Source organism: Salvia miltiorrhiza, chromosome 3 (genome assembly GCF_028751815.1).
Source record: "Salvia miltiorrhiza cultivar Shanhuang (shh) chromosome 3, IMPLAD_Smil_shh, whole genome shotgun sequence".
Lineage (NCBI taxonomy): Eukaryota > Viridiplantae > Streptophyta > Magnoliopsida > Lamiales > Lamiaceae > Salvia > Salvia miltiorrhiza.
In genome coordinates, this window is record NC_080389.1 from 30,375,938 (window position 1) to 30,398,446 (window position 22,509).

The following is a 22,509-nucleotide window of genomic DNA, read 5'->3' on the forward strand; positions in this document are numbered from 1 at the left end:
TATGAAGAGTGGTGGTCTTCTTGAGGAGTCTATCACCTGTACTTCAAATTCTACATCTTCTATTGTTTTAGAAGAAATTGCAAGTGGTATGTTGTTTTTGGATGGATTACATTTTTTTGGAGTGTAAAGTGTTAAGTGTTAAGTGATTTATGTCGGAAATAGTTGGTAATTTATTATGATACTAGCATTTGCATCCCGTGCAATGCACGGGTAAATATTTTAAATTTTTATATTTACATAAAATTAATACTAATTCAATTATTATACTTATAAATATAATAAAAAAATAATTTTAATTGAATATATCTGAATTGAATATTGAAAAATAAAAAAGAATTCACAATTATAAAATTTGATATTATGAAAAACAAAAAAATAAGTTAAAAAATTAAAAATAAAATACTAATTAAAAAGAATTAAAAATATATTTATTCAAAAAAGATGAAAGAGGAGAGAGAAGTTTATAAAACTTTAATAGTATTTAAACAAATTTAATTTTTACATTTCAAATAAAATATTTTCATAAAATATATCATATTAAAGCTCTTATCGTGATCTTTAATTTTGTCACACCCCAATTCTTGAAATAATAACTATAACTGGGGTACCACTAATCAGTAAAATGAACAAGGGAAAAACCTTGTGAAATCCGAATTGAAGGGATAACAATCGGGCATCGCCCCTTTAGATGAAGAAAGACAAGTATCCAATTGATACAAATCAATCAACAAACATGACAAACGTCAGGATCACAAGTTTAGTTTCATGCTTCAGATAACCAACATTCCTTAATCAAAATACTTGAGAGTCAAAAGTCTAGGCTCAACAAAAGATATCGTTTAGAGTCATAACATAAAGGTCTTAAGTCAAGAGAACGAAAGACAGATAAAGGCTAGTACTACAGCGGAAGTCAAAACACGGAGTTGAACCCTAGCCTCAGCTCTCCCCGTCAACACCAGCCATCAACCTGAAAAACATTTGAAAATATTTGGGCTAAGTACTAATGTACTTAGTGGGCTGCAACTTTTAAAACATTTCACAATTCGTAAGAGCAGTTTGTCCAATCATTCATGACATAACTTAGAAGGTTTTAAAGTAAATGAACTTCTAAGCATATTAAAGCATTTCATTTTATAAGCGCGCTGTTGTCACACTCTGCTCTGTTACTCGCTGTGATCCCGGACCTTTTAGCCACCGACGGATCCCTCATTCCCATGATACTTGCCCTGAGGACGTAACTCAGACAAGTTGAATTGACCTCGGGACGCTACCCAGGCAGGCCTTACATGATACATGCTCCGGAACACATCCAACCGAGCACCCTTATAACGCCTCTTGCATGAATTAGTGCACGATGGAGATCAACCCACCGAAACAACTAACAAGTGTACACAATTCTCAAATAACGTGTTAGGCCATAAGAGAACCTCGATCGATCCATGAATTGCGAGCCTTAAATATAACAGAGCGCACAAAAACATTTATTGGATAAACAGTTTTCATTTCATGAAATATTTAGAGCTTAATAACTCAAGCATACATTTGGAAAGTAAGCCCACCTGATCTTCGGTGCGGAAGATAGAGATGATCTTAAGCTGTGACACCGTCCTGTGGACCAATTCCTACAAGACGAGTTCTTAACACTTAGCACGTATCATGGATAACGAAAACCGTTGTCTACTTAAGGTCTCTAGGTCAACCTATTTCCGGACTTACAACGCAAAATCGAACTAGGGATTATGCATTTTACATACGTTAGCTTATCTTGATGCCTTATCTAGGTTAACTCACTCATTTTCATGAAAACTTTGCACAAAACATATCCCAAACTCGTCATGCACATATACATAATATTTCATGAAACATCCTTTAAAACCAAGTTTCAAACTTAGAAAATAATTCAACAACTTGAGCTCTTAAGGGGCTGTTTTGCAACAGACACCAAATCTATCTCGAGTCTCTAAGTGAGGCTCCAAAGGACATTCTGGAAACTAGAAATTTCAAGGATCATTCTCCAATTTGAATCGAATGAAACAGAGTTCAAACGAGCAAGATATACCCACTCAAAGATGGGTATTTAACAAGCAAAAATCTGAAAATTTCAGATTTCCAGATTAGAACCAAGTCAGCGGGCTTTCTTTAAAAATTCATATCCCTCTTTACAAAACTCCACTGGGAACTCCAAAGGTCAATCCGAAAACTAGGGAGAGAGTGTAACACTTTAAAGTTGGATTTACCCCAAAAAGGTTCATGGTTTAGGAGATATTAACACCCAAAGTTCAGTGCACAAAAAGAGTTCAAGTTCGGCAGATTCAAAATTTAAATCCGAAAAACCACTTTAGGCTTACCAAAAATTCTACAAATGAGCAAATACGTTCCCAACATGTCAATTAATAATCAGTAGAAAAATGGGCTTGAGAATCAAAGATTTAGGTTGGCCTTTGCCACCTCAAAGTCGTAGGTTTGTAAAACCTACTGGATGGTACAACGAATAAGAACTAGAATTCAAGAATTTATACCGGTTGTTTTCCTTACTCAAAAATAGTGAGGCCGATACCAAAAGAAAGACACGGGAGTGTAGAGGGAGATATTCAAGTTTCAAAGGTTTTCATCGATTGAAACTTAACTTATGGCCTCCCAAAGATTGTTTACCAGAAATTCATTCCAGACATGCAGTGATGTTCAAAAATTCATAAATAAATCATACGAGCTCCAAATATTCTGAAATTTTATCATAGTATAGAAAACATATTAAAACCGATACCCAATTAATTTGGAAAATTTTGGGAACCGTTTGGATGGCTGCAATCGCCTTGCAAAACACTGCCGGAGCAGTGTGCTTATGGCAGATTCGCTGCCTTACCTCATGCACAATTTTTCACCCAATAATGTAACACCCCGTACTTTTCCTTATGTTGTGAGATAGTGTCTTAACACTATTGAGAGAACTGAGATGTCGAGATGCGAGAATATTTTTTTTTAACCAGATAAGACAGTTTGTCTTTTAAATAGAGATACGAGTGACTAAACCGATGATAGAGTTAGAGTGATGAGATTCGAGAAATGAGCTGAGATAGAGATGCTGATTGAATTGAGTTGAGATTTTATTTTATTTCCGACTACTGGGAATAGATTTACCAGATACCGAGTTATCAGAGATTGACTGACCTATTAAGAAAATAGGAATGATGAGTTGACATAGAGTCGAGGAAGAAAGAGTGAGAACCTTGATGAAAAGAGTCGGTCAGAGAGACGTTTAGCTTGTTTGTGTTTGCCGGCTGCTTTGATGTGATGTTATGTGAATTTACGTGACTGATTGATTATGTGATTTTCGTGATGTGTGTCACTGTGACCAAGTTATTATGATTTTTATTTGAGACTTTAGCATTTGGAATTTTGATTAAGTTTCCAAAGCAAGTGTGGTTTAATTTTTATCGAGAAATCGAATGATGCCGGTTTATGAAAATTTTTCCAAGCATAATATTTTTTAAATTATTTTTCCTACGAAGAGGAATATTATAATTGAGTGAGTGCACTAATAATAGTGCTATAATTATTATTTTGGTCACATGAATAATTATATTATGGTACCTTATTAATGAGTGACATTTCCATAGTTATTGTGATTTTATTTAATCACCCTTCTCACACTTTATTTTAATTTCTCTACCATATGTTATATGCCTCAAATTACTAAGTGTAGAGATTGAGAGTGTATTATTGAGAGAGTAGAGATTGAGAGTGTAGAGATTAGAGTGAGAGAGAGATTAGAGTGAGAGAGATCATGCTTTAATTGCCAAATATTCCCTAAGATCTCAAATCTCTTTAAAGATACACAAGATCAAATTAAATCTTGTAAAGCCAATTCTCTCTCCCTCACTTGAAATTTTCGACCAACTCACCTCTCTCCCTCACTCACAATTTTCGCCCAACACACACACTCATCTCCTTCATCTCTCATTTCCACCATTTTCCTCCATTGATGAAAACCTTCGAAGCTTCCAAAAATATTACCAAACACCTCAAACCACTCTAAAATATTCCATAAACACATTCTAGCCACTTATAATCAAGAGAATCCTTGAAGAAGAGCTCCAAAGTTAGAGTGAGAAAGTGTGAACTTTGGTAAGAATTTGGGTAAGTGACCATGTTTTTCCATGAATCTTGCTTGTAGGATGTTGTGTGTGTGTATTCTTGAAAGATTGAAGCAAGAAAATCACCCCCTCCCTATTTCCTTAATTTTCGAAAAAAGTGGGTCTTCACCCCTTTAAAATTTTTCTTTTTCTTTTCTTGATTCAGGGTGAAAAATGAGATTTACATGATGTTTGTTGATGATTGATGTATGTTGTGAATTATGTGCCGTGAGATGTGAAACTTCGATGGAAGTTAGTTTACCCAAAAATGGGAACTTTTGAGTCAATGATTTAAATGATGAATTGATGATGAAGATGAGTTCATGAGATGTATATGATGATGATTGATGGAGTAATTTGAGTATATGATGTCAATTGATGAGTTGGATGTGAGTTAGTTTAATAAAATTAGGGATATGTGTATTCATGCTCTAATTTGTGAATTGATGGTTTATATGTGAGATTAATTGGTTAAAAATGAGAGATCTTGAGTAGATTAAAGATTCATATGTGTTTATAAAAATTTCAAAGAGTTAGTGTAGTAAAAATTAGGACTTTTTGGTCTATGTGTTATTTAAGTGATTTTGCTTAAGATATATGTTTTTAAGCATGATAGTAGTGTCTTTGTACATTTGATTAAGTCTATTGTAGGCTAAATAAAATTTTGGCTTAGTTTAGTTTGTATGAGTTTTGAGTTCTTGTATGATGTGAGTTTGATGCTTGATAAAATGAGATCAAATTGCTCTATGATCATTATGTGAACTTTATCCATGTTTTGTTGAGAGTTTTATGTTGATACATGGATTTTCATTAAAATATAGTTTACATGATAAAAAGAGAATGAATATGTGAATAATGAGTTATATGATGTAAAAGATCATATTTGAGTATTTGAGTAATTTTCGAGCATGAAATTGAAAAGAGAATTTGTTTGATGCGTTCGTTGAAGTGTTTTCTATGAGATTTGAGTTGATGATGAAAGAAAAGAGTCGAGATTGAGTATTATGAGTATTTTGTTGTATTTGAATGTTTTTAAGTGCTATAAGTGCTTAAAATGAGCTTTGATGAGTTTGCTTTGTATGAAATGTTGAGTTGAGCATGTTTGCTTGTGTGTATGTTTCGGAGTCATTTTTCACGACGCACTGACCTACTGTTTTCGAGGGGTTCTTCAAGTCATTTGGACTTCGTTTGCTATTTTTATTAAATGTAAAACTAAAACTGCTACGTTCTGCCGAATTGTTCGGTGAGTAGCCAATAGAGTCATCGTTTCCTTAGAATTCTGGAACCCAAATTTTTATGGTTGGGATCTGAGTGTCTTAGCTAAGTACCCACCAAATTTCAGACCTTTTTGACAACGTTTACTATTTTTCAAAAATCAAACGTTTCGGTTGCTAAAAACTGCCAAATATGGTAGACTGTAGTAAAACAGTCATATCTCCTAAAATACTTGGATTTTTTTATCCTACTTTTTTTTAAATGAAACTAGACTCAAAGAGGTTTCTTTTGGTATAAGTTACGACCCCAGGAGAGTTCTGTACAGAGTCTGGTGAGGTTTTAAAGTTGAGTCAGTGCAGAGTGAAGTTTATTTTTGACTTGTCTATGTGTGTTTTTCATATGCTTAAGTGTTTATACTTGTTTAAGTGCTTGATTGCTATGAGTTTGAGCCGAGTCGAGAGTTAAGTCGAAAATAGGACGTGTGAATCCTTAGAAGCCGAGTATACCTAGGGATTGAGTTTTAATGGGTAAACAGACGTTGAGTGAGAAGTTATAATTAAGATGAGTTTGGATTTAGAAATTGAGTTTCTGACTAAGGTTTGTTTTATCACATGAACCTTCGATGACGATGACGATGTGATGATAACATATGAAGGCCCGAGCGAGACGAAGAAGTAAGTTGCCTGATTTCTTTCCAGGATTAGCGAAGGACTTCGGGTGGGCAATATTTTGAGTATAAATATATTATCATATGAGCTTTCTAAAATGATTTGATGATATAATGAGATTAACAAATGTTTTGAGATAAATGATGTTTGAGAACTGTTTGACTTGCCAATTTTTGATGTTGAACCTGTATGTTACCCTCTACTGATGAGACGAATTCGGTCCTGCCACAAGCGGGATTTGTGCACAGAGGTGACTGCGAGCCGTCTTCGGGTCGGCCGGTCACGGTACTTGAGAGGGAGGCCTACTTCTCAGTACCTTGTTAATGATGAGTTGTAGATGTGGTACATGCATGATGAGTACTTTGATAGCGCTATCGTTTATTTATGATATCATGATTATGAAAACTGCATGCACAGATCCATTTATGCTGACTTATTTCTGTGTATTGCTGAAATGTGGCAAGCTTCAAACTTATAGCTCTAAGAGCACCTTTATTGTTCTTCGGCTTTTGCCCACTGAGTATTATGTACTCGCGCCCTGCATGTATTTCTAAATGTGCAGGCTAAGCAGGGAGCGAGATAGGTCTGGTGCTGGTGGGGGAGAGTTTCAATCGATGTATTTTGAATTTCTACTTTGCCTTTATGATATTAGAGTCTTGATGTGTGAGATACTTAGTTTTCTTTTGAGATCAAGCAATACACTCACGGTTATGTGTCTTCATACATATAATCGGTTCGCCTTTTGCTGCGATACTCTGCATATTATGCTTCCTCATGAAAAATGAGCTATACCCGTTTTGCTTTTGTTCGTGAAATTCGTGATAATTAAAAAGTTATGACAATGTTGACGTTTTTACCCTTGGGCTAATTTTATGGAGTTTTTCCTTAGCATGCTTTGATGTGAGCTTCCGCATGACGTTCACCTAGTTCTTCTTATCTTTTATTCTTTAAAAATAGTCGTATCGATACTCGTACCCCGCTATCACTAGCGTCGGGTTTTCGGGCTGCGACAAATAAACTCTACCAAAATAAACATCCAAAATCATAAAACATATCCTCAAATAATATATCACACATATGTGTAAAAATCCATAGTCATAAAGCTTTTTCAGTTGAGAAAATCAAAGAAAAACTCACCCTCGAAGCACAACCTTCACTCTAACTTTACGCCCTAGTTTTTCCACACTCTCCCTTGCTTTGATACTTCTCTTGGGGCTTCAAGAGTTTATATGGAGTGTGATAATGGTGGGAGAAAAGTTGTGAGAGTGGGGGAAAAGAGGAGGGACGAAAATGAAGAGAGGTGGAGAGAGTGAGAGCTTTTCTTGCCTTGGTATTTTTCTTGGAGTGAAATTGAGTGAGTGGGAAGAGTTATCAGCCAACTCTTGGCTTTAGGAAGGGGTGGGGCACAAAATTTAGGGTAGGGTAGAGGGGGGGTGGCTTCCACCAATGCATGGATGCATTGGAGGTCACATTCTACTAGTTCCCATGCACTTTTAATCATTATGTTGGCAAAAATAATAAAATAAGGGTGGCTGATCACATGTAGGCTTGGGCTTGAAAATTGAGCTGATATTTAACTAAATAATGGGGCCTAAAATAAGCCCAAGGCTTGTCCAAAAATCGGCCCACCCTTCGGCCCTTTCTACGAGCCCGTTCTCGCCCAAACCCGTTTTAAAAACAAATACGTATTAAACTAAATATGCACTTTGCTTTTCATACCTTGAAATAAAAAGTATGCATGTATATACATAATGATTTAAATCAACATCACACGGAAATATAAAATAATCATCTTCTTATTTTCCATTTTTCTTAAGAGAAAACCTAGGCATCAAGACTCATTAAATCATCGCGAGGATAATTATTCTGTTTAATCGGGAATTAGGGACCGATCATATCCTAATAATATCAATATGATATTATGAATCCTAGGATCGAAAATTCGAGGTATTACAACCGACCCTCCTTTCGAAAATTTCATCCTCGAAATTTGTACCTTGGTATGGCAATTCGGGGTACTGTTGGTTCATGCTAGACTGTAGCTCCCAAGTTGCCTCTTCTCGCCCATGGCAATTCCAAATCACCTTCACCATTAGGATCTCTTTATTTATAAGAACTTGTATCTTTCTATCACTGATGTATACTGGTTTCTCCACATAACCAAGATCCGGCTCAAAGGTTAGGTCATCATATGATATCACGTGGTTGAGATCATACACGTATTTTCTGAGCTTCGATACGTGGTAAACATCGTGCACTCCTACTAGAATGGGAGGTAGTGTTAGCTTATAGGCATTCTAACCTACCTTTTCTAGTATTTCAAACAGCCCGATGAAGCGAAGGCGCAGTTTTCCTCGCTTGCGGAATCGCACCATCCCTTTCATTGGTGATACTCTGAGGAAGACCTTATCTCCTACCTCAAAGGCTAATTCTCTTCTTCGCTTGTCTGCGTAAGACTTTTGTTTGTCTTGAGCTTCTTTGATTCGCTTGCTAATCTGTGCCACGACATCTATATTTTCTTGGACCATTACTGGCCCTAACATCTTCTTCTCACCTACCTCGTCCCAATAAAGTGGAGATCGACACTTTCATTCGTACAACGCTTCGTACTGTGCCATCCCTATGGTGGACTGATAACTATTGTTGTAGGCGAATTCCACAAGTGGCAAGAGTTTCTCCTATTGCTCCCCTTGATCGAGTGTAACTGTCCTCAACATGTCTTCTAGAACTTAGATAGTTCACTCAAATTGTCCATCCATCTAGGGATGGTATGTTGTACTGAAACGAAGTTTAATGCCTAAGGCGTTCTGGAGGCTGGTCCAAAATCGCGATGTAAATCTTGTGTCTCGATCGGATACTATTGTACTGGGCACGCTATGAAGGCGGACTATTTCTTTAACATATACCCTGGTGAGCTTATCGAGGTTCCAAGTCATCTGGACTGGTAAGAAGTGAGCTAACTTGGTTAGTCGGTCGACAATGACCCAAATTGCCGTGTTTCTTATTTTTGACCTGGATAGCCCCACTACAAAATCCATCGTGATGTGCTCCCATTTCCATTCTGGGATTTTTAGCAGTTGTAGAGTCCCACCTGGGAGCTTATGTAGGGCCTTCACTTGTTGGCACACCAAACACTTTGCTACGTGGAAAGCTACGTCATTCTTCATACCTTCCCACCAGAAACTTTTTCTCAAATCTTGATACATCTTGGTTCTGCCGGGGTGAGCGGCATACGGTGTGGAGTGTGCTTCTGTGAGAATCTCCTCCTTTAGTGTTGGGTTGTCGGGTATGCACAACCTTTCTCTAAAGGTCAGGGCGTTATCCGCTTCTTCCCTAAATTCTAGGGGTCCTCCCGTTTTGCTAGCTAAACGTTTCTTTTCTGGGGCCTCACTCTGTCGCTGGGCAGAGATGACTCTTTCCCGGAGGTCTGGTCTCACAATCAATGCTGCTATGCATTCCTGGAGTGTTTCTGGAGGTACTACTACCTCAAGCCTAATTGACACGTCGAAAACATTAATCGTGCATGCTAGGTTTCCCTGATCTCCTGCTGCTTGGTACTGGTTAAGGGCATAGGCCCTAGCATTTCGTGGCTGTCCTTGGTATCCTCCAGGACCTTGGTTCTGTCGTTGTTGGTGTTAGGTCCGGGGGGGTCTCGAATAGGTGTATGGGGGGGGAATACACCTATAGGCTATTTTTGATCTATCTACCAACCTCAATCAGAGGGATCTCAGTCAGAGATAGAAAAGAAACTTTTCATGCAAACCAGACACCTGTTTAACCGAAATTAGTTTTGACCAACAGGGTTGACGACTGATACTGAAAGCTCTTCAGTAAAGAGTTATCAGTTAAGTCACTAGAACTTAACTGATTTACGTAAGGGCTTCAGTCGTGTTTGCAACAATAGAGATGATATCTCTCTTCCTTACTATCAGAGGATAGTACAGTCAGATTGATATCACACGCAGCGGAAATTAAACTTAGTTTCGAATAGCCTCGGTGGAGCAGATAGTTGGATTAGGGTTTCTCTAGCTGTTAGTCAGTGTTCAGTTTTATCAAATGAAATAGCATAGTTATGAAAGTAAAACTGAAAGCTGTAAATAACACAGAGACTTTTACGTGGTTCGGAAAAACTCTTTCCTACATCCACGGCTGGTTGATCAGACCAAGAATCCACTCCGCAAGTGCTTGCCTGGTGCACTGCAAACCGTAAACTGAAGATAAACTCTCTTCAGCACCTACACACCTCGCGTAGGGTTTCCTTACCTACACACCTCGCGCAGGATTTCAGCACCTACACAACTCGCGTAGGATTTCCCTGCTAAGCACACCTCGTGCTCAGACTTCCCTTTCAGAGTTCAGAGTACCTTCCTGAATCTCCGAGTCACTCAAACACTCTTATGGGGGAGAGGTTTAAACGAGTGCCAACTATACTTACAAAGAACAAGTTCTTTGAAGCAAGTTTGACCTTTGGCTTCTGGGTACACAGAATATATGCCTAGGGTCTAAGAGAATGTACGTAATCAGCAGTGACTGATTTTGGCTTTGGAATTCTCTTCTTCGATTCAAGCTTTGAGCGGTTAAGCTTTAGGCTGAGTAGCTATTTCGGCAGAGCTTCAGCTTATGTCGTTGAATCGGTGAAGATTGAAGTGATCATCGAGCGCTATTTGTAGGAGAACTCTTGAATACATCCGTTGGCGTAAATCGTCTTCAAGATTTCTTCCGTTGGAGAGCAATTCGAATTTGGGCTGAGGCTTCAATCTTCGAGGTTCCTTGTCTGTGTGGAAACGGCTCTCTTTGAAGGACAGGAGATGTGACATCTCTGAAAAGTAGCCACCAGATAGGAATGACCTCTGCAGAGATAAGATATTGAGATATCTCTGCATTTAATGCGGCTGTACTTTGAGCGTACGTGGCTTCCTCTGAACGTTGGAAGATCAGTCCTAGGAGGAATGTTCAACTGATACTTGACTTTAGTATCAGTCTATGGCGCGCATTAAATAATCAGTCTTCAACTGATTCTTCAACTGACACTTCAGTTGGTAACTCCAGTCTTCAGTCTTCAATCTTCATTCTTCAGTCTTCAGTCTTCAGTCTTCGACACCGCAACTAAACTAGAAACGAACTCTAACACTTGAGTTCAAAACAATTCTAGTCTATTACATTTAAGTCCTATGAATTTTGGTATCATCAAAACAAGGATTAGGATATTCCACAAGGTTCCCAACAATTTCCCCCTTTTTGATGATGCCAAAACCACACAGCAGTTCTAGACAATAAAAAAAGACTGAGCTCTCAGTACAAGTTCTAGACTAGGAGAGAAAACAGTTCCCCCTAAACAATAGAACCTAAACAACTTATACTTAGAGCAAGAACGAAAACAGTTCTAAACACAGAACTTAAAGAAGACAGAAAAACCATAAATCAGAGCCTGGACAAAGAGTCATTGTCTTCAGGGTGAGATCAATAAGAAGTTCATTTCATAAAAAGGACTGATAAGCCACCAGTCGAGGTACAGAGCAAGACTTACATTGGAGTAACAAGAAAAACAACAAAAAAACATCATGGATAAACCATGGACTCCAGTAGTCTGCTTGGCTGCGCCTTGAACTTCTTGATCTCCATCTTCTGTCTTCGTGTCTTCATTGTTCCTAAGCTTGTTCCACTCTCACTTGTTTTCCCTTGAATTGAGGTCTCTTCCTCTTGGCGTATCTTCCTCATGATCATCCTGAAGAAATAGGACGATCATTTTGCTTGATCGTCTTCAGTCTTTTGAGAATAAGTCTCTTAAGAATTTCCCCCTTTTTGGCAACATCAAAAAGGCGGGATTTTGACTGAAGAATGAAGCTAAGACCACTGCGTGGAAACTGAATCGCAGAATGGTCCAGAGAAAGATGCTGAGGGTCAGAGGTATACGGAGAAGGCGGAGGGTTTAGAAAAAGAAAAATGAAGAGTGAGGAGAGGAGTGATGAAGGAGATGGAGAACGGGGTGGGATCAGTTTGAGAGGAGGGTTGATGGTGAAGAGAAAGAGGCACATGAGAGGAATTGTGTGGAGGAGGAAAATCGACTGAGTGGCTATCGTGAGGATAGACACAGTCGATGTTGCGCCGGTTGACAACGAGCTCCTGCTCATTGTTGTTGCTTGGCATCGAAGCTTCACAGTGGGCAAGAGGCCTCTATGTGAAGACGATGAAGTCTGTGTTATTTCAGACAGATACTTCAAGCCGATGCACCGGGCATGAGGATGGAAGATGCTCGCTTCGCTGGATACAAGTGAGGGTAGAGTAAACTTTGACGTCGGAGAGACGTTGTGATCCAATGGAAGGGTCCGGTGTAGACCAAGACTATGAGCGTCATTCTTCCACTCCATGACTTTGCAGTCATAGATTTCTCCTTTAGTCGGAACAAATTTTCTCTGCAACTTTTGAAAAAATTGAAACTTTTTCTCACAGTGAAGGCTGTGGAGAGTTGTTAGTTGATGCAGAAGAATCGTGAAGACAGCATGGTGTATAAATAGATAAGATGTGAACCATGTAGAAGATGAAAAGGTTTTTCTAAAACTGTGCCTAAAATGCAATTGAAGAAAAATTTCGCGTCCGCCGTCACTGCGAGGGACTTTGAAAGGCATCATTACATATGTCATGTCAATGAGCGTTTCAAGAAATTTTATTGCAGAGGCAAAAAGGTTGGAAGGATTTTTGGCAAAAAGATCAGGACAAGTTCAATCAAAACAAATTTTTTTCTTTTATAAAAATCTTGTCCCTTTTCGGATATTCCATTTTCCAACAATCAGTTAAAGTTTTTGAAAGAAACCGATCAGTTAGACAAAAGGTTTTGAACTAAAAACTTAAAGCTCATAACTGAAATAATCGATTTTGAAAGGTAAGCATTTAAAATACTTACTGATCAACTGAACATAGTAGTCAGTTGATACCACGTGATCATGGTTGAATCATCAGGATGACTTCTTCTTCAGATGAGCATTCGGACTTCATTGTTTTCCACGTTGGCGATCGTAGAAGCAGCAGTTGGTTGACCACCAGTCAGCATGACTGTTTGAGAAAATCTTCAAACACAGCATCACTCTTTAGGGTTGATGAGGCCGATCTTTGCACATAGATCATTGAACCTCTCTTCTGGAAGATCCTTGGTCAGCAGGTCCGCACTCTGAATAGCAGTGAGAATCCATTCCACAGAGATATTCTTCTTTTCGACATGATCACGAATGAAGTGATGTCGAATCTCAATATGTTTGACTCTGGTGTGATGAACTGGATTCTGGGAGATTGCAATAGCACTGGAGCTGTCGCAATAGATAGGAACTTCCTTTTCCTCGATCCCATAGTCCTTTAGTTGATGGACTAACCACAGGATTTGTGAGCAGCAGCTTCCGGCAGCAACATATTCAGCTTCAGTTGTAGAGGTGGCGACTGAAGTCTGCTTCTTAGAAAACCAAGAGATGAGCTTGTTGCCTAGGAATTGACATGTTCCGGAGGTTGATTTGCGATCAAGCTTGCATCCACCGAAGTCGGAGTCTGAAAATCCGGTGAGCTTGATGTCGTCGTCTGCTGGGTACCACAATCCTAAATTGGGTGTGCCCTTGAGATATCTCAGAATCCGCTTAGCTGCATCCAAATGAGCTTCCTTAGGATCTGATTGATATCTTGCACAAACCCCGACTGCAAATGCGATATCTGGTCTGCTCGCAGTCAAATACAGCAAAGATCCAATGATTTCTCTGTACTTCTTCGAAGAGACAGAGCTTCCTTCTGAACCTGGATCAACTTTCCAGTTTGTGTTCATTGGGATCTTGACTGATTTCATGTGCTGAATACCGATCTTAGCTATCAGCTCCTTTGCATACTTGGACTGGCTGATCAGTATTCCTTCTTTGGTCTGCTTGACTTGCAATCCGAGAAAGAAATTCATTTCTCCCATCATGGACATTTGGAATTTGTTCGTCATGATGTCAGCAAACTTATTGCACATGCGTTCGGATTTGGATCCGAAGATTATGTCATCGACATAAATTTGAACAAGCAAGAGATCTTCTCCTTCTTTGAGAGTGAACAAAGTTCTGTCCACAGATCCCTTTTTGAAGCCTTGTTCAACCAGATACTCTGAGAGAGTATCATACCACGCTCTTGGTGCTTGCTTCAACCCATAGAGCGCTTTCTTCAGCTTGTACACCTTTTCTGGTCCTGCAACCTCAAATCCAGGAGGTTGTTCTACATAGACTTCATCTGTGAGCACTCCATTAAGAAATGCACACTTGACATCCATTTGGTGTACCTTGAAACCTTTGTGAGCTGCGAAGGCTAAGAAGAGTCTGACTGCTTCCAATCTGGCAACTGGGGCGAATGTCTCGTCGTAGTCAATTCCTTCTTCTTGACTGTATCCTTTAGCCACAAGCCTTGCTTTGTTTCTCACAACGTTTCCTTCTTCGTCTTCCTTGTTCTTGAAAATCCATTTCAAGCCAATCACCTTTGCATCGTTTGGTCGATCCACAAGCTCCCAAACTGAATTCCGGTTGAATTCATTGAGTTCTTCTAGCATTGCGATGACCCATTCAGTGGACTTCAGAGCTTCTTCAATATCCTTGGGCTCTGTAGTTGATAAGAAATAGCTGAAATTCTTATCTTCGTTGATGCAGTTCTGGTTGATGTCGAAGATGAGGTTGCACATTGATCTCCGAGTCTTGACGCCATCTGATGGTTCTCCAATGATGTTTTCCTTAGAGTGGAGTTCAAACCATCTTCGATACTTCTTGATCTCTTCAGGGGATGGTGGAGCTTCTTCGGTCAGAATAGCTCTGGGATGTTGAGCACCTTCTGGAGCAGGGGTGAGTTGAGCTGGGGCGGCTTCTGCGCGTTCAACTTGAATTTCAGCAACTGGAGTTCCCCCTTGACTGATGCCGTCTGTATTGGCTCCAGTCTGGACATCAGACCGTTGGTTGATCTTCTGATACTGAAGCATCTCAGCATTTTCATCTTTGCCAGGTCCCCACACCAAGACAGTAGAGGGCTCGACAGTGTGGATTTCAGCTTTGGAACCTTCATCGATCTGAACACCCTTTTCAACATCTTGTTCCCTGAAACCATCTGTAGACTCATCAAAGATCACATGAGGTGTTTCTTCTACACAAAAAGTTTGAGTATTGAACACTCGATAGGCTTTGCTTGAACGTTCTGTTCCAGAGTATCCAAGGAAGACTCCTGGATCAGCCTTGCTATCGAAGGTGTTCAACCTCTTCTTATCATTGTTGTGTATGAAACACTTAGAACCGAAAGCATGAAAGTAGGCAATCGATGGCTTTCTTTTCTTCCATAACTCGTATGGAGTTCTTCCATGTCTCTGAGTGAGGAAGGAGCTATTCTGCGTGTAGCATGCGTTGTTGACTGCTTCGGCCCAAAACTTCAAGGGGAGTTTTGACTCGGCTAGCATCGTCCTGGCTGCTTCCTTTAGAGACCGGTTTCTTCTTTCTGCAACTCCATTCTGCTGTGGAGTTCTTGCTGCAGAAGTTTGATGACTGATTCCTTGTTCATCACAATACTCACGAATGACAGTATTGAGGAACTCAGTCCCACGATCTGATCTGATGCTGATGATGTTGACTTCCTTTTCAACGCTCAGTCTTCTCAGCAGCTTTGCCAGTTCCTCCAGTGTCTCCTTCTTTTTGAAGAGAAAGATAACCCAAGTATATCGTGAATAATCATCCACAACTACCAAGGTGTACTTCCTACCGTTGTAGTTTCTTGGAGTGATCGGGCCAAACAGATCCATGTGAAGTAGATGCAGAATCCTTCCAGAGGAGTGTCCTGTCTTTGACTTGAATGACGTCCGCGTCTGCTTTCCTATGAGGCGTGCTTCACATTCTTGCTTCTTCTGGAATACAATAGAAGGAAGACCTTCTACCAGTTGATGTTTAGCAAGTTTGTTGATCGTCTTGAAGTTGAGATGGTTGAGTCTCTTGTGCCATAGCCAATTGAGCTCCGAGCTGCTCTTGCTGATGAGGAACGTTTCTGGTGGGCTGTCTTCCCAAGAAACGACGTAGAGACTCCCTTGTCTGAATCCCTTCAGAACCACCTTCTTCTGATTGTTTCTAACAGTGAATTCATCCTTTTTGATTTTCACTGTGAAACCACTGTCACAAAACTAACTCACAGACAACAGATTATGTTTAAGACCAGAAACAAAGCTAACATTACTGATACTGGCGTTACCCATGTTGAGCACACCGTAGCCTTTTGTTTCTCCAATCGAGTTGTCTCCGAATGCAACTTTGGATCCAGCTTTCTCAACATACTGGGATAGATATTCTTTGTAGCCCGTCATATGCTTAGAACAGCCATTGTCCAGATACCACGTTCTGATTGAAGCTTTGGCCTCTTCCTTCTTTTTATGTTTCCTGACATTGACCTGCAAGGAAGAGTTGCTTCAGGCACCCAATCAAACTTTGGGTCCTTCAATGTTAGTTCGAGTTCCCTTTGGAACCCAAATCTGCTTTAGAATTGGTCTGGCTGATCTTTTGCGCATTGTTGGATGTCTGATCGATGTCGTTGGCGCTTCAGGTGGCACGTGAGCATTCTTCTGTTGAGAAATCCTTTTGAAGGCCTCACTCTTGTAGCAGTTCTGTCTGATGAGTGATTGAGGTCTTCTTTGCTCGGCGAAGTATCTTCCTTGAGATACTTTAGTTTTTGCAGACTTATGGAGATTTGTCTGACGTCCAGTGGCTTGTCGTCGAGGAATTGGCATGGCTCGACTGGACTCAGCATTGCTTGATCTCCATGGATGTTGTTCCTTCTGAAACTGAACTGAGGATGTCAGTTTCTGACTGATGTGGCCTTTCTTCCCCCTGGATTGATGAGGAAGATTCTTCTTGGCTCCTGATGTTCCTTCCCGGATCTTTGACTGAAATCTGCTTTCCAGCCTTTTCAATAAAATGATCTGGTTGGGAGCCTCCTTAGCTCGTCTGTAGCTTCTTGGAGGTGGAACATTTGATCTGGCCATCAATCTGTGCTTGTGAACTTCATCCATATCATGATCTTTTGATTCTTCTGAGGTTGTGATTTCAGGAGGATCATTCTTAGAGATGATCATGATATCCTTTCCTTTGGCAGCTGCAACCTTTCCTCCGATGCTGTTGACCAGTCCTTTCGATGGAAAGTTGCTCATCATGGGAGACTGCATCATGCAGTTCTTGACTGTTTCTTCCAGCTTGTGATTGAGCCTCTTGATTTCATGAGATGCTCTTTCACATTCTGAGTTGGAGACTCTGAGCTCTTCTTCCAGTCGGCTGTTCTCCATGATTAGCTGATCAAGACAAGTCTCATCCGGAAAGTAGATGATTGTCTGATGTTTAGCTCGTTCATCATTGATCTCCTTGTCCATTTTCAGATTCTGCTTGAGGAGATCTTCGAACATTTTCCTCAGCTGACAGTGATCAGTCAGGATCTGATCAAACTCGTCAGTTTCAACGGATGAGCTATCTCCAGATTCTGAGTGGTCTCCTAAAAGCATCAGGAAGTTATCAGTATATGGAGTTTTTGTGAGAGATTTTACCTCTGGGCCATTCATTCCATTGTCGTAGCTGTTGTCAGCTACACTTTCTGATTCGTTGGCCATCAGGGCTCGGCTCTCATCATCTGAGCTGGAACTGTCGAAGTCGGATGATTCTGATGTGTCGTTGGAAGAATTAGCATCATCAGCAACCATCGCTTTCTTCTTCGAAGATCTGCGATCTTTCTTCGCTTTCAGTTCCCTGCGCTCAGCTGGAGTCAAATCAGGGCATTCATGTCGAAAGTGCCCTTTCTTTCTACATCCAAAACATTCCAATTCTTTGATGTCGTAAGCGGCTGACTTCCTTTCTCCGCTTCGATCTGTGGAATGTCTGGAGTCCCCTTCTCTTTCTTTTCCTTTGTAGTGCTGCTTGTGGAACCTTCTGTACTTTCGAAACTTGGACTCCATCTTGTTGAATCTGTCAGTCAACAAGGCATATTGACTGAAGAAGTCCTCATGGTTGAGTTCCGTTGGTTCCTTGATCTGCTTCTTGCCTTCTCTGGTCGAGGCCTTCAGTGCAACTCCTCTTGAGGTTGATGGACCATCTTCGTCTGATCCTCCAACCTTCTTGTTAGCAAGATTTCTCAGAAGGTCGAACTCATTTGCCATGAGATCGGAGAAAAGCTTGTTTGTCGGGAGCTGACTGAATCCTGGCTTATGCTGATGAGCGACTGAGTAGATCTGCCATTCTCCACGTGGCAGTGCTCAAAGAATCTTCAGGTTGATTTCTCGTTGAGTGTATTTGTCTTTGGAAATGGATTGAACTTCATTCAATATAAGATTGAATCTTTGTTCCATTTCCTCGACAGATTCATTCTTGAGCATGTGGAAGGAGTCGAATTTCTGGCAAGCTATGGAAAGCTTATTCTCCTTGATTTCCTCAGAACCTACGCACATTCTTTCCAGAATGTCCCACATCTCCTTTGCTGTTCTGCACTTGATGATCTTCATGACATGCTTGTCGGGAACGGTGCCGGAGATGATGCTTTTGGCGAGGTTGTCTAACTCATCTTGCATCCTTTCTTCTGTGGTGAAGTCTGCCTTTGACTTGGGCTGGTCCTCATCGTAAGGTTCCTGATGGATGTCATTAGGAACCCTTTTTACAGTTTCGGTGATGATGATCGGACCGCTGGTGATGACTTCCCACATTCTGCAATGTTGGGCGGTGAGGAAGCTTTCAAGCCGAAACTTCCATATGTCGTATTTTTCAATACTAAACATAGGTAGAGAAGATAATCTGCTGTGGTTAGTCTCCATCAAAAAAAGAGAGAACAGATAACAGCAGATAGAGCAAATAGCAAGCACAAAAAAAAAAATAAGAAAGAGTAAAACTTCTTCGAGACCTTTAAGAAAGGATCTAGTTCAAGTAGGAACTAGTCAGAGACAGATAGTTCTTGCGAACAACCTGCTCTGATACCAATTGTTAGGTCCGGGGGGGGTCTCGAATAGGTGTATGGGGGGGGGAATACACCTATAGGCTATTTTTGATCTATCTACCAACCTCAATCAGAGGGATCTCAGTCAGAGATAGAAAAGAAACTTTTCATGCAAACCAGACACCTGTTTAACCGAAATTAGTTTTGACCAACAGGGTTGACGACTGATACTGAAAGCTCTTCAGTAAAGAGTTATCAGTTAAGTCACTAGAACTTAACTGATTCACGTAAGGGCTTCAGTCGTGTTTGCAACAATAGAGATGATATCTCTCTTCCTTACTATCAGAGGATAGTACAGTCAGATTGATATCACACGCAACGGAAATTAAACTTAGTTTCGAATAGCCTCGGTGGAGCAGATAGTTGGATTAGGGTTTCTCTAGCTGTTAGTCAGTGTTCAGTTTTATCAAATGAAATAGCACAGTTATGAAAGTAAAACTGAAAGCTGTAAATAACACAGAGACTTTTACGTGATTCGGAAAAACTCTTTCCTACATCCACGGCTGGTTGATCAGACCAACAATCCACTCCGCAAGTGCTTGCCTGGCGCACTGCAAACCGTAAACTGAAGATAAACTCTCTTCAGCACCTACACACCTCGCGTAGGGTTTCCCTACCTACACACCTCGCGCAGGATTTCAGCACCTACACAACTCGCGTAGGATTTCCCTGCTAAGCACACCTCGTGCTCAGACTTCCCTTTCAGAGTTCAGAGTACCTTCTTGAATCTCCGAGTCACTCAAACACTCTTATGGGGGAGAGGTTTAAACGAGTGCCAACTATACTTACAAAGAACAAGTTCTTTGAAGCAAGTTTGACCTTTGGCTTCTGGGTACACAGAATATATGCCTAGGGTCTAAGAGAATGTATGTAATCAGCAGTGACTGATTTTGGCTTTGGAATTCTCTTCTTCGATTCAAGCTTTGAGCGGTTAAGCTTTAGGCTGAGTAGCTATTTCGGCAGAGCTTCAGCTTATGTCATTGAATCGGTGAAGATTGAAGTGATCCTCGAGCGCTATTTGTAGGAGAACTCTTGAATAGATCTGTTGGCGTAAATCATCTTCAAGATTTCTTCCGTTGGAGAGCAATTCGAATTTGGGCTGAGGCTTCAATCTTCGAGGTTCCTTGTCTGTGTGGAAACGACTCTCTTTGAAGGACAGGAGATGTGACATCTCTGAAAAGTAGCCACCAGATAGGAATGACCTCTGCAGAGATAAGATATTGAGATATCTCTGCATTTAATGCGGCTGTACTTTGAGCGTACGTGGCTTCCTCTGAACGTTGGAAGATCAGTCCTAGGAGGAATGTTCAACTGATACTTGACTTTAGTATCAGTCTATGGCGCGCATTAAATAATCAGTCTTCAACTGATTCTTCAACTGACACTTCAGTTGGTAACTCCAGTCTTCAGTCTTCAGTCTTCGACACCGCAACTAAACTAGAAACGAACTCTAACACTTGAGTTCAAAATAATTCTAGTCTATTACATTTAAGTCCTATGAATTTTGGTATCATCAAAACAAGGATTAGGATATTCCACAAGGTGCCCAACAGTTGGTTTCCGGGATTTTGTTGTTGGGGTGCTCCTCTTCTTTTCTTTGGGCATGCTGAAGCAAAATGCCCAGGTTCCCCGCAGTAATAACAAACATTTGTTCCTTTCATGCATTCCCCTAAATGGGGTTTCCGACAGTTTGGACAAGGTGGTGGAGCTATAGCTTGCGGCTGTTGGTTCTGGTGTTGATTTTTATTTTGATTTGCCGCCCATGGTTTCTTCCCATTTCCATTCCGAGGGTTTCCACCAGTTCCCTCGTTCCATTTCCTTTTTCCTTTACCACTATCCTGAGATGGTACAATTCCAGATTGTTCGGTAGATTTTCCTTTTTCCTTCGGTAGCAGTGATTCAATGGTGAGGGCTCTGCTCAATGTTTGTGCATACGTAAGACCTCCTTGGCTTGCTAAAGAAATCGCTATCTCATGGCGCAATCCATTTCTGAATTTTTCTACGCGCTTCTCATCAGTGTCCACCAGCGTCGGAGCATATCTTGATAGCTGATTGAAGGCTCTATCATACTCCGTAACTGTCCCAGCTTTCTGTTTCAAATTCTAGAACCCGTTCTACTTCTTCTGTCTATAGCAACCTGGTATGTACTTCTCATACAACACAGTCTTAAAATCTTCCCAAGTAAAGTTTTCCCACTGTTCCTCAGTCATTGTGCGTCTCACTGATTCCCACCAGAAGTCGGCTTCGTCCACCAATTGGTAGGTTGCACAAGTTACTTTGTCTTCGTCATCGCAACGGATGTAGTTAAAGATACGCTCTATAGCCCTTACCCATTTTTCGGCGTCTGTTGGATCGCCCAGCCCGTCAAACGTTGGAGGTTTTTCCTTACGAAACTTCTCTTCAGCAGTACGATTTGGTGCTACTTGTTGGATAGGCTCTTCAGGGATGAATCCCCTGCCGTGTCCGCGACCACGACCACGTCCTCGTCCCATACCGCGTCCTCTTGGTGCATCTTCCATTCTGGTTTACGAATGATATTAACACAACAGTAAGACTCATTCTACATACATACTGTTAGGTCCGGGGGGTCTCGAATAGGTGTATGGGGGGGGGATACACCTATAGGCTATTTTTATGACTATCTACTGACCTCAATCAGAGGGATCTCAGTCAGAGATTAAAACGAAACTTTACACGCAAATAAAGACTCCTGTTTTACTGAAATCAGTTTTGACCAACAGGGTTGACGACTGATACTGAAAGCTCTTCAGTAATGAGTTATCAGTTAAGTTACTAGAACTTAACTGATTCAAATAAGGGCTTCAGTCCTGTTTGCAAAGATAGAGATGATATCGCTTTTCCTTACTATCAGAGGATAGTTCAGTCAGATTGATATCATACGCAGGGGAAATTAAACTTAGTTTCGCAATAGCCTCGGTGGAGCAAGTTGTTGGATTAAGGTTTCTCTTTGCTGTTAGTCAGTGTTCAGTTTTATCAAATGAAATAGCACAAGTATGAATGTAAAACTGAAAGCTGTAAATAACACAGAGACTTTTACGTGGTTCGGAAAAACCCTTTCCTACATCCACGGCTGGTTGATCAGACCAACAATCCACTCCGCAAGTGCTTGCATGGTTCACTGCAAACCGTACCCGTGTGCTTGCCTGGTGCACACAACCGTAAACTGAAGATAACCCCTCTTCAGCACACACACACCTCGCGTAGGATTTCCCTGCTAAGCACACCTCGTGCTCAGACTTTTCACTCAGAGTTCAGAGTACCTTCCTGAACTCCGAACCACTCATACACTCTTATGGGGGAGAGGTTTAAACGAGTGCCAACTATACTTACAAAGAACAAGTTCTTTGAAGCAAGTTTGACCTTTGGCTTCTGGGTAAACAGATATATGCCTAAGGTCTAAGAGAATGTATGTAATCAGCAGTGACTGATTTTGGCTTTGGAATTCTCTTATTCGATTCAAGCTTTGGGCGGTTAAGCTT

At 40.6% G+C, this 22,509-nt stretch overlaps 1 long non-coding RNA gene across 1 annotated transcript; it reads right to left on the reverse strand.

Annotated features, from left to right (window-relative positions):
- Positions 1-654: 654 nt before the first annotated feature.
- Positions 655-1,865, reverse strand: LOC131014059 (uncharacterized). Its single transcript, XR_009098005.1, has 2 exons — positions 1,560-1,865; positions 655-967 (listed from the first exon to the last, which is right to left on the reverse strand). It is a non-coding gene; the product is annotated as an uncharacterized LOC131014059 (long non-coding RNA).
- Between the last annotated feature and the right edge of the window lie 20,644 nt (positions 1,866-22,509).